This window comes from Crocodylus siamensis, chromosome 11 (assembly GCF_052110815.1).
Source record: "Crocodylus siamensis isolate JL-2025a chromosome 11, ASM5211081v1, whole genome shotgun sequence".
Classification (NCBI taxonomy): Eukaryota; Metazoa; Chordata; order Crocodylia; family Crocodylidae; genus Crocodylus; species Crocodylus siamensis.
The window spans coordinates 55,730,018-55,743,465 of NC_143405.1; the positions used below are offsets into that span (position 1 = coordinate 55,730,018).

The 13,448-nt window shown below is 43.6% G+C and overlaps 1 protein-coding gene across 2 annotated transcripts in view; it reads right to left on the bottom strand.

Annotated features, from left to right (window-relative positions):
- LRRN1 (leucine rich repeat neuronal 1) overlaps positions 1 to 13,160 on the bottom strand; it is a 33,070-nt gene extending 19,910 nt beyond the window's left edge. The window contains exons 1-2 of one of the 2 annotated variants that reach the window (XM_090022495.1): positions 12,973 to 13,160; positions 7,031 to 7,157 (exon numbers count right to left, since the gene is read on the bottom strand). The gene's annotated coding sequence lies outside the window, so the exon portion shown is untranslated. The remainder of the gene's footprint in view (positions 1 to 7,030; positions 7,158 to 12,972) is intronic. The other variant, XM_090022494.1, reaches the window with a different exon arrangement.
- Positions 13,161 to 13,448: the final 288 nt, after the last annotated feature.

The following is a 13,448-nucleotide window of genomic DNA, read 5'->3' on the forward strand; positions in this document are numbered from 1 at the left end:
TTACTAAACATGAACTGCATTCTTCTTCTCATCTCCCCTCTTCATCAACATACTCAGTGTAAGCAGAAAATACAGGTAGTCCTGTATCAAAGAGGACTTGAAATGTCCTTCAGATGTATCTGGCCCTTATCAGTTTCGTGCAAGGCTGGTTGAAGAGGTTTGACTCCCAGGGTCCCTATGTTTGAACAGGCAGTAGTGCACCAGGACCTAGTTGGAAGTGTTGGAGAAAATCCTTTCTTCCCCTACTCTGTCTAAACAGGGTAGAGGGGATTGCTTAGTAGAATTAATTATCATGCAGGTGTGGTGCTATGTGACGTATCTTTGACCAGAAAGACGAGAGGGATGCCAGAAATGCATATTTTTCATGAAGCCAGAAAAAATGACCTTTTCTTTCCTCCTGTACTGGCTCCCTGGTAGTGACATTATCGTGCTTCCTATACAACTTTAGATGAGGTTTCCAATTTTGTGACTCCTCTGGGTTTCCCTTCTGCCAGGGGAAGACCACAGCTTGTAGGGGTTAATATCAACAGTGAATGATGCCAGAGAGAAACCTCATGCTAGAAAGGGTAGCCAATAAATACGTAAAATAGAAGAGCCAGTGTGCATGTATAAAATTAACATATTAATGACCGTGGCTATAGGAAGCACAAAAGCCTTGTGATAAAAGCATATATACAAAAGTATACACACAAACAGTTCATTTATTTTATAGCCTAGATCTGGTACCAAGCAAGTGAGTAAAAGAGGAAAGGCAGAACCATTTTTTGTTGCTAAATCACACTTTGATCACTTCAATATTTTTCTTCACGTGGCTCTGCTGAAATAATTGCTTTGCAATTTCCAGGGTGATTAAACATTAAATACCATCTAGAGCTTTACTTTTTACAGAGTCTGCCCATGCAACCAATCTTTTTGGAAGGTGGTGCACAGACTGAATTCTGCACGCCTACTGACTTCACTGGGAATTGGATATGGGCAAGACAGAGGATTACATTCTAAATGGCATAGCGTTTATACATATAAGTTAATGCAACTGTATATAGAATTGGCTGATATAGGGACTTCTAAGTGCTCATTCAAGACTGAACACACCAATAAAAGAAATAAATAGATGAATCATGGGAGGTGGTGAATGATACAATACATAGGCTGTTAACACTAACTCGCCGATCTGGAATGTAACCAAGCCTAGATAACAGAAACGATTCCATTTAAAAGCCACAGATTTGGTTTTTTTGCAACTACACTAAATTAAAGTTTTACTCTGTGTTAGTAAGAGTAATTCTTCTCAAGTTAACAATAGCCTTATTTTCACCTCCTGTTTTACCAGCACCTTAGTGTACTTTACTTGATATATGTCTCTGTAAAAGTTTTCTTCAGAAGCAGCTCAATGTTCTCAATGCAAAGCCTTCTAGTCATCCTTCTTCTAAAGGTAACATGACATTAATCAAACATAGTGTTGTGCTTCAAAAGAAGAGAGAGATTTTTTGAGATTACTGTTGGAATTAAATAATGATGGCAAACTAAGAGCAAACTATTACATAGGATGTACTATTGTCATCTGAAAGATTATACTCTGTCTAAACAGGACTGTATTAAATGTTATATTATTTAAGCATCACCCATAATTAGCTAAACAATGCATTTATCGTACAGAAAAGAAGTCAGGATCTTGGTTCAGAAAAGTTCATAAATCTACAGACAGAACGCAGCGAAAAGTGAACAAATGTGGGTATAAATGGTTTCAATGGGACATACAAACTCTTCCCAATTTTTACTGGGGAAGCTTGTCGTTATCAAGGCAGCAAGTTTCCTGCTGCTTATCACTGCTTATTTCTTACACTTCTGAAAACTGTATATTCCGTAATTTTTGCCTGTTACAGAAGAAAAAAGTTAAATTGTACTTTGCAGTCCAGAATTTAAAACTGCTGGTTCTGTTTACTTAATGCAAATACTTTTTCTGATTAAGATGATTTATTCAGGCATTGAAATGCTTAATTTGTGTATACTGGACTTGCTTCAGTAAAAAAAGAGACAAAGAGGGAAGGCATGACTGACTTGCCAACTAATTTACGAAGAACATTTGTCTGGCTGCACTTGGCATCTTGTACTGTGATAGATGTTTTAAGGACCTGACTTTAAGCTACCGTTTCTCAGCAAGCTTTTTTTTCTTCTTCTTGTAAATAGGTCCCTTACCAACTTTGTTGATCCACACGTAAAAATCTGGATCTACAACTAATTTCTGCTCCTCGCAATACTACCTGGTGTGTTTAATATCAGTATTTACTTCATTTTTTGTTAGAAGGATAGATCATTTGTAATTTAGTGAACAGCTAAGGCCCAATCATTAACTGATCTGCCTCATACTGCAGCACATTAGCAAGGTGTGCATTTCCTAGGTATTTTTGGTTTTGTTTAAATTGAATCGACGCAGGAGAAAACAGAAAAGGTAGGATTAATTACATCCATGATAAACATGCAAATTACAGTACATAGAGTCTACCAGCTTGATTTATATTCTGTAACAAACAAAAATGTCACCATCTTCTGTTTTATGCTAGACAACCTAAACAGCCGTCTCCTCCAAAAGCAAACAGAGCACAATGCAAGCAGAATAAAAGGAATACTAGTTCTTAAGCCCAACAGTATTTTCAACTACTGGTTTTTGTGCTATTGTAAACGCATACGCCCAGATTCTCCCATACTGGAGAATGAGCAGATCCTCAAACCAGCGTGCAAACCCAAGGCAACTAAAGCAGGTTCTTTGGACCCAATCCAATACTCTTTTGAATACACAGAAGTCTTTCGATTGACTTCCCTGGCAGCTGAACCTAGGACTATTAGCTTCACAGGCCACATTCTGCACTGACATTATAAAACTCCACTGACTACTGCGGAGTTTAACTGGAAGTCAGTGTAGAGGCTAGTCCCAAGTCAACACTTCATAAAAACAAACACTCCATAAATGCATCTTAATTTGGTTACTGACATTTAAGCTGTGTGTTAACTGTTTCAAGGAGAATTAGATGTTAAAGACTGCTGGCCAAATAGATGCTGACTGACTACGGTAGAGAAGCCGTGCAAACCTTACTTCTAGAACACCCCTACCCACAAAAGCCTGGGCTAGTGTACCTCATCGACATGGACAACTCCAGCCTTACAGTCGGAAGGATAGATACTCTTTCATTTACATGGATATTTATCAAGACTAACTTCAAAGTTCTGAACATTTTTAGGCTCTTGACTGGGCTATGAAAGGATGACTGTACTTCTCCAGCTCTGTATGGGAACTGTGTGCAGCATTTCCATATCTAGACAGGACAAGAGAGAACTATATCTTAAAACAGGGGCAGGCAATTATTTTAGCTGAAGGGCCACTGAATGAATTCTGGTGAGCTGGCAAGGGCTGGAATGGTAGTCCCACCCCTTGACAGGAGCTCTGCCCCCTGGTCACCATCTTGGGACTGGAAATCCTGCCCCTAACCCTTGCTTGACCTTTTCCACCAGACGTCCCTCCCTCTGCCCCCCAGAAATATTCCCTTTGGGAGGTGAGGGTTCTTTTGCCCACCCCTGTCTTAGAAAGATGTCAAGGATAGTGGTATGAAAACTTTGAAGGTTGATTAATGTGAAATCTCTTTCCTGGAACCAGAAAAACAGCAAATCACACACTAAGTCAAGCACCCAGGGGCGATGCGTAGGGGGTGCATGTGGGTGTACGTGTACCCTCCGAGCATGGCGGTGCATCCCTTGCAAAAAGGCACTGCCAACCCTATCAGCGGCACCTGCGGGTAGTCGCTGCTCACCACTAATACCATCGGTGGCATCTGCAGGTGATCCGCGATTCCTGCTGGCCACTACTGCCACTGGCTGCTAGTGGTCTGCAGGAGCTCCCCCACTTACCACTGCCATGCTCCCGCCACCGACGTGCCCCACCCCAGCTGCCAGGGGCACGCGCCATTCTTGCAAACACCTACTATAACATTTTAATTTTATTACAAAAAATATTTTTATCATTATTTGTATTTGTGTAGTGTATATAGAAATGATTACATAATAACTCAAAAATAAAGTCTTACTTGTATATTGGGTGCGGGAGCTGGGGTTTGAGAGAGTGTGCCTATGTTTGGGGGGCAATAAGGTACGTTGCGGGGTGTGTGACCCCATACATTTGTGGGGTATGGGGGGGCTGGGACTCCCCCTCCCCTTCCCCCACCATGGTGGAGAGCCTCCAGCAGCAGCAGCAGGTGGGGGTGATCAGGATGTTTGTGCTTGGCCCAGGTGCTGCCACTGGTGGCACGCTGCTATAGCTAGTGCTGCACATGAGGGCAAGTACAACCTGTCTGGCCCACCTCTAATTGCATGGGGCTCCCCACTGCACATGCGCAGCTCCTGCACCACCAGGGGTAACCCCTGCAATGGAGCCAGCTTCCTTCCCCAGGTCCCAGGACTCTGCTGGAAGTGGAGGGGAGCCTGGCCCCTGCTTCCCCACAGAGCACAGGGACTTGCATGACAGGCAGTGGCAAAGACAGGGAGCTCCATCACAGGGGCCTCCCCTGGTGGTGTGGGAGCTGCACGTGCACCACAGGGAGCTCCGCCTGACAGAGGCAGGCTGCCTGGACTACTCTCCTTGCCCCCAATGTGCAGTGCTGGTCAGAGCTGTATGCCACCAGCTGTAGCACCTGTGCTGGGCACAAGTGCCTTGAGTGCTCCTGCCTGTTACTGCTGCCTGCGCTGGGGGCTGTGCACCATGCGGGGGGGGGGGATGCCCACCCAAACTCCACGGTCCCACCGCTCCCTAGGTATAGGCTCTGTGCTGCTGCCAGCCCCAGCCATACAGCCCTGCTTGGAAGCTGCATGCTGGCCGGGCCAGGCCCTTCCTTGCACGATGGTGGGAGCGAGGCATAATAGGGTATGTTGGGGTGTATGTGTATGCACTTCACTCCCACCCCCATGAGCAGAAGGGCTGGGTAGTGTACAACTAGTTGGTGAGCACCCATGGGCTGGATGAAATGTTTGGCGGGCCGGATTTGCCCACTCCTGTGTTAGAAAGATTGCAAGGATAGTGGTGTGAAAACTTTGAAGGTCGATGAATGTTAACTTCAAAGAAAGCTTGGAGTTGGCAATGATTTCAGCCTAACCTGTTATAAAAGAAGAAAAGAAAAAGAAAAAGCAGATAGTCCTTTACAATGCAAGCCTAATTTGTAAGTTTTAGCATTCCTCTTAGCCAGATGAGCCAACCTGCATGACTTTTTAATGCTAAATTGTCTTTATGGTGGCAGCTGACATCCAGGAGTCTTGCAGAGACCAAATACTTCTGAGTCACCTTAGCATATTTGAAAGTGAAAAGCACAAAAATGAATATATTTCATAAAGACACCATGCAGCTTAATTTAGGAATTTGAGGAACAGAATTGGTGTCAGTTAGAAATGTGCATACATATACTGCTTGGAAGACCAATGATGGAGTTAAAATCGTTTCAATAAAAGCTTATGGCCCGTCTTACAAACCCACAAGGCATGAAGAGCCAGAAACCAACCTAACATGGAAATCCACTTAAGACACAAGTATAAAAAGTTTTCCAAATCAAGTTAATCCCTGGTAAAACTTTAATGTGTAACCTGAATGGGGGTTCATTATAGGTGTGTCACTGTAACTCGGGGGGAAGTGGCGCTCTGTTACTCGGGGGGAAGTGGAACAGGAGGAGCAGCCTGTGGCTGTTTGCACTCCTAATAAGGCACAACTACCTGATTGGGAATGGGGCCCAGATGCTTGTTATAAGAACAGGGCCCTGAGCAGTGAAGCCAGCAGTTTGTTGCTAGCAGCCGGGAGAAGACCACCACCCAGCTACAGCTGCTGCTCGTGCCATCTTGGCAGTATAGGGCAGGAGCTATGGGGAAGGTGGAGGCTCCTGGTCCTGGGGCTTGAGTTAAAACTACACCCTGCTGGGGAGGATAGTGTGGTGGAACTGCTGGTGGTGGGGCAGTCTTCAGGAAATGCCACACCATGCCTCCCTAATGAACTGTGAGTGTGGGGCACCAAGAAAAAGCCTCAGCCCCCACTGCTTTGAGGGTGATCTTGTGGAGGGGAAAGGCTAGGCAAACACACCCCAAAGTCAAAGCTGGAGCCCAGGCTCACAGTGAGTCCTGAGGCTGGGGTCAGGAAGGGATCCGAGGCAGACTCTAGGCCCACTATTAATCCTGAGTGGCATTAAGGAGTTGGGTGTGAGGCCCTAAGCCTATGAGGGAGCTAGGTGTAAGGCTCCTTGGGCAAGGAGATTAAGGGGATGGTGAGCCCAGTGTAGGGAAGGGGATGAGGCCCCAGTGTAAGGATGCGAGAGGACCAAGGGGGTCCCGAGCTGGGCACAGAGCCTGAGGAGAAGGTAGGGGCTGCGAGCCCTGAGTGGGGAATTATGAGTCCCAATGTAAGGGCACAGAGATTGGGGGAACTGGAGTGAGAGTCCTGATATGAGGGCACAGGAGGGCAGATCCCAGTGTGAGGCACTGGGGCATTATGGATGTCAACTGTGAGACATGGTATAAGAGGAGGTTTGGAGCCATGTATTAGGCCCTTGGCATCGGGGTAAGTAAATGGGTAGCCTCATTATGAACATCAAGTTGTTATCAAAGGCATGGCAGACAAGGTAGGTGGGCAGATGCCCACTTGTTACAATCGCCCATTCAGATTCTATTTTTGAGCGAAGAACTGTATGAGGATAAAGAGTTTAGTTTCTGAGTGTCATACTTCTGTTTTTGGAAAACAAATGTTTTGTGCAATAATTATGATAATTTTAAAGCAATTATGAAACTATTTAAAACAAACAAACAAAAAACCACACAATAGGGCTGGGTGAAGCTTTGGTCTCCAATTTGATTCAGCAGAGATTTGGCCCAATTTGGTGGCCGAATCTCTGAATTCGAATCTAATCAGGAGACCCTTTAATCCTTCTGAATCGAATCGCAACCCCCAAATTGATTCAAAGTATTTGATGATTTGGCCATAGAAATAGCTTTAAATGTTTTTTCTACATACCTCAGGGTACCAGGCAGCTCGTGAATGCTGCAATGGTGGGGCCACAGAAGTGCAGGGAGCTCCCCAGTGTGCTCGGCCGCAGACCCAGAAGTGGACCAGAAGCACTTCTGGTCCGCTTCCAGGTTCACTGCAAGTAATGTGGAGAAGACTCCTGAATCCCAGGGTTTGCTAGTTCCTAATTTCCATTAAATTGTGTGGGAATTGCATCCATACCTGTGAGATTAGAACTTGGGCCAACATTTTAGAATGTCAAATATTTAAGCAACCTGATTTTTGGTTTTATATTCTAAAGAAAAAAATATACACATACACTCAAAAAAGCTTCTGTATTGTCATATTTCCATCTACCTGCAGTTTTTCAGTCTGTTAATTAATGATGACAGACACAGAAATTGCTGTATTCGCATTAGTTTGTTAAATTAAATACCTAGAAATGAGATGCTGACAGTCTCTAGAATTCCTAAATAAATAAGTCATAAGTCATTTTCAAAAAAGCCAATATTAAACAGGCCACTTAACTTTGAAGAAGCAAGGGGGAAAGAGTTCCAGCTGTACTGTTGTAAATGAAGACTGGCATCACAGAAAGAATTATAAAACTAAGTAAGTAAAGGTCCCAAAGTTACTTTTCAAAGGGCTGTTTCAAAACTTGCATGCATCCTCAACACAACTCAGATATTTTAAGACCCATTTTAAAAGTTATTTGCCTCGAATTAGATGGTAGATACCTAAAATACATAACTTAAAACTCTCTCAAAGCATTTGGTCTAATCTGAGAATATATATTTGATTTTAGCCTACAAGAGGCTGGGAAGTTTGGTTCCACTTCCCTTGACACACAAGTCAAATGCATACTCAGGATATTAGAAGTCTGGTGTGCGTCATTAAAAATGAGAAATTGTAGATTAGGAGATGCTGTCAATTGAAAGGTACTGAGCAATTTTTATTTAAGAGTTTCAAGAACAATCAGTAACTCCTATTAAAGTCAGTGAGTCCCAGTTGATTCAGTGGGAACAGCGTTAGGCCAACACTAGGTGGTTCTGAACATCCCATCCGTAACATTTTCATTCAGGGCCACAAACAAAAATTGAAAGGGCTGCCTACATATAGGAAAGGCCAAAGGAAAAAAATGCAAGAAGTGATGCGTTCTTAAAAAGAAATGCAAGTTTAATTTGGGCATATCTTGGGGGAAAAAAGGTCTATTATTGATCCATTTCCCATTACTAAAGGATGGCTTATTAAATCAGCTATTAAAAATAAAATTTGGAATGTCAATGACTAATTCAAAACATACACTCAGTCTATTTTCTACAAAAAAAATTGTCATTTGATTTTCTTAATAGCTTTTCAGAATATTAATTGACAAATTCTTGGGGAAGCTCATCATTACTTATCGTTATTGTGATATAATGACAGTGTCTGTGCTAAGATGCATTTGCATTTTTGTTATTGTTGCCAGGTTTTTTTTTTGTTTTTTTTTACTGTTACTTAGTAACAGTAGGGTATACATTAATTGGTAGGGTATAAATTAATTGTAGATGTTTAGCCATCAATGGGAATACTTTTTTCTTAGTTAGTTGCCCTGTGTTTTTTTCCTAAAGACACATTTATTTAGCATTGTAGACTCACAAAAGAATCTGGTGTGGAAATTCCTGAAGTATTTGTATATTTTTTCTTGCCTTTTAGTTTTCCCTTTACGGGGTGGGAAATCAAACACTGAAAACATTAAAATTATTACAGATAGTGATTCTATACAGAGGAACAGGAACAAAGAGCATTTAAACCCAAAACTTTGGTAGGCAGAGGTTGAATCTAATATTCTAAAGACATAAATAGATATGCTGCAGTATTTGAGCGTCTGATACAGTTAATTGCTGGATGTCTCCTGTGTGGTACTTAGCACTTAAGTCCTAGGAGCAGTATCTTGCAGGGTAGGATTTTAGTTAGGCAAGGGAGGTATGTTAGCATTTATTAGATTGCTATGAACCAGCACTAGGAAAATAGATAACAGGAGGAAATTATTTATATGTCCCCCAAAACTTTACACAGATTGTCTTCAGTTCTGTGTCCACAAAATGTCTGCCAGAAAAAAAAAAAAACAAAAAAAAACCTTTAGCTTGGAAGGATGAAGTATCACACGTGTATTGTTCATGTAACTATGGTAACCTACAAATGCCACCAGTGTTTCCATTTCATACACAAATGAGGGGACAGCTGTGGAGACCACATGTCTGCCAATAGAATAATATATGTGAACTGGGATGGCTTAAGGTCAGAAAATTACAACTCATTTATATTAATAAGGGCTTCAAAGAGCTTCTTAGTTATAAAATGAACATTAGAACAGAGCAAAACATTCCTGAAGGACATCTGATTGCTCAATAAACCTTTCCATTTTTCTTGCTGCCATTTGCTGGGCAATCCAGATCTCGACAGCATTTTTTTCCCTGAACATGCACAAGTCCCATATTCTTTTGTAAATGTAAGTTATTTTTTCCCCTTTTGGTTTCATTTCTTCTAAGTGCCCTAAACTGATTCCAGCCTTTACCTATTCTGTATTCTGAACCAAAAAGTCTACTGAGGTCAAAAGAAGACTTCTTGACTGGTCTTTGGACCAGGTCCATAATTGGGAGTTTTGCCTAGGCAAGTACCCTAGAAGCAAGCCCTCAGAGTGCAAAAATAGTACAGGTCAAACCTCACCCTCTGTTTATCTGGCAGAAAAGTGACAAACTTTAATTTCTATCCATAATATTAATGAATCAAACTAAAGCCCAGAAATAATGCCAATACCATCAGAAGCACTCTTACAAGACTCTTGGTTACAAAGGCGACCATTTGCACAATTGATTACTTTGAAATTAAATTAGTAAATTTGAGGCCAGCATAATAGCTGATGGTCATGAAAATTAACAGGAAACTCAAGGCAATACAAGTAATTTACATTTCAAGAATTTTAAACTATGCAGGTTGCAGTTTCAAATAATATATATGTTTTACTGGAGTTATAGTTCATTCAAGGTATTTCACAGCTTGCCTAGAAGTCAAGAGTTTCTCAATGTGGTCTTCACTGACAGTGGCAGCCTGCTGATAGAAGGATGTGCTAGGAAAGCACAGCTGATGAAAACAAACCAATTAGGAAGTTTTCCTTAGTCTCCAAAGGGCTATGCTATTGTATCACACCAGAACAACAAGGCTAGTTCATTACTTCAAATGAATACTGTTTTGAGTGCAGCAGAAGAGAAATACATGTTTGAAATAATTCTGATGGCAATTATATTACTCTGTCAAATGCCCATTTACAAAATCTATGACAAATATTAATCCACGGCCCATTAAGGAGTTAAAGATGCCCTCATTATCTCCACAAGCTGGAATGCCTGAATGCACTATTTTTTACTACCACCAATGAAAGACTTGTACATATTTACAAAGCCTGAAACTGTTAAAAAGCTAACTGAACAAAAACTCCTTTTTAACTACCAGTTTGCTTACTGTCCAGATGAACTTGCCCACCTGGGCAGAGTCTGCCTTCAGCGATTAGCCTTGCTTTCTACTTTTTAACTGATTATAGTTTATATCCCATTTAAGATGGTACAAAATGGATAACTCGTTTCCTTCTCTAATCCATAGGATGTCACTCATGTCAACTGCTGACAAATACTTAAGTCCGTTACTGCTGACTGAGCCTTTACGATTCAAGTGTTACTAGGTTATGTCATTTCATAGGGAACGGTATAAAAGTCTGCTCAGATACATTTTGAGCAAAGGCAGAAAACCTTTTGGGTAAGTGGTCATCACATGAGAGTTTCCCCCCCTTGGAGAAAAAAAAAAAATGCAACTTTCAGAGCATGAGCCAAGTATTCATATTGGCACATCAGGAAGGAATCCCCTTGTTTCAGGCTCCACAGCATCACGGGAGAAGAGGGCATCAACTTTTTCTGAAGTATCATGTATTTGTTATGGCCAAAAGCAGCAGACTTGATTTGATGGGCTGACAATCTGATTGGGGCTAACAATTAACTCTTAACTAATACATTCCCCAGGATGTTGCTTTCGTATATGCAGCTGTCTTTAAGTACTGTTCATTTCAACTTACGGGACATAAAGAAAAATATTGGTAACTTTAGGCAATGATGGGATTTACAATTAGCTCTGTTTATTTCAAATGTCTCTGGGATTGTTTCACATGCACCCCAATTACCCTACTTTTCAATAAATTGTTTATAGTCCTGCTTGAAATGTCAAGCTCACTTTATAGGCATCCTGCAACTCCATAAGGAAGACGGACTTTAATATTCACAGAAGAACCTTATTATCATGATTTGCTATTTGGTAGGTAGTTATGAAGACCAAAAAAAAAAAAAAAAAAAAAAAAAAAAAAAAAAAATTAGAAGCAGCCTGTCGGGTAATCTGCTGGCTTTGGACTATAACATTTTCTGATTTAAGTTTGTTTCTGTTACTTTGCCTTCCATTGCCTAGTGGGAAAATGCACTGAACCAGCACTAAATAACTTAAGGAAACATGTAAAATAGCAGACTAACATCTGTTGTATTCCTCCTCATAACACTGAACCCTCTAATACAATGCACACTCTCTTTCTCTCTTTCAATGAAGCTTTCGAATGCAGGGGTTAACCCCTTTCACTGAATGGGGCCTTTTACTTTTGAGAATAGCTTATGAGACTAACAAAAGGAGAGGCAACTTGTGCTTGGCATGTTAGTAGGTATATTCACCCAGACTCACGTGCAGCCCATGCTGCAAGCCTTTTGTCTAACTGGGCTTCACAATGATGGGAGGTGAACAGTGCACAGGGTGTTGTCTATCAAGCTAATGCTAGCAAAGACAAGGAAAGTCCTTGCTTTGTGGTCCTCTGAATGAGATTATTGATTTTTTTTTCAGGGTTGTTACAGTGAGCCGCATGATGCAAAACAAGAATGCTGCTGATATATATTACTATATCTCAATATAAAAATGTACCAGAATTATAGGTCGGATTATTATCTGGCCAAAACCATGCTTCATTACCTTCAATTAGCTCTCGGGGCCAGTTCTGGCCCTAAGTTGCTGGAACCCAGTGAGAGTGCATATTCCTCCTCCGAGTACAGTGTGAAATATTAGAAGCCTGCCCAAACAGCCCAATCCTTTACTGGTTTGAGGGATATTTTTCAGTCTAATGGTGTGTGTGGGGGGATGCAAGTCGAAAGAGTTGGTGCTGAAGCATTATGTCAAGCTGCAGGAGTCCCACCTCTCTCATCCATCCCGAGCAACCAAGATTTTTCAAATCTGCCCCAAACAAATTATGCAGGTACGGGGCCCCGTCCTCAGCGCAATGTTTCCATTGCAAACGGCTCCCAAAGAATTTGGCTTCCAGATAAAGGTGACAGCAAGGCGTCCAATTCCCAAACAGAAAAAAAAAAAAAAGCCTCACACTGAGCCTTTCTTCCATTTCCTGAAGGTCTATTGTGAAACTGAAGACTCCTTGTCTTTTCCAATTCCTTCATGTGAATGGATGAGGCAAGACATCTGCCAGGATACACTCCCATTTGCATGCAAATCAGAAAGGCGCACACAGGCAGACAAACGCACCCATTTCGCCGGGGACCCGAGGCCAGCAAAACTTCGCTCCTGGGGCCACTTCCCATGCAGGGCAGCTGGACTCTGGGGGGGGGGGGGGGGGGCTCATCCCATCCCCGCTGCACCGCCAGGTTCAAGCAGAGGAAGAAACTTAAGTGTTGGGGGGGGGGGGGGGGGAGAAGCTGAAATAAAGCTGGCAGCAAGGGTAGGGGGGCAAGGCCTGGGACAAAGCAGGGATAGGGATGCTTTGCCCCGAATTCAGGGAGGGGGAGGGGAGTTCCTGGCAAACTTTGCTCCCCCGGCTGACGCCTGTGCAGGGCTGCTCTCCCCCTACCGCCGCCCTGCACAGAGAGGAGGGAGCCAGCACTTACCCTGGGGACGCGGAGCCCCGCAGCAGCAGCAGCGGCGGCGATGCCCGGCTGCCCATGCATCTGGCCGGGGTCCGGCTCGGCGCGGAAGGGCAAGGGCTGCAGGCGGCCCCGCAGCTGCTCAGCTCCGCATCGCTCCCGCCCGCTTTGTGCGGCCGCAGCCGGCGCGCACCTGGGGGGGGCGGGCGGTCAGCTGACGGCCGGGCGCCGATTGGCTGCTCCGCTCCCCGCGAACAAAGCGGGGGGCGCGGCTGCCCCCGCGCGCCCCGCCCCCCCGGCCCGCACCCCCTCACGCGCCCGCGCTGCCGGCGGGACGTCGCCCTCGGGGCGGTTGGGCCGCTCGCTCTAGGCGCCGCCGAGGGGCTGGTGGTCTTCGCCCGGCCGAGTGGCCCAGCGGTCCCCAAGCTGCGGCCCCACCTCACGTAAAGCCGTGCCACCCTCAGCACCGCCCGCGCCGTACCAAGTCATTTCCTTGCCTG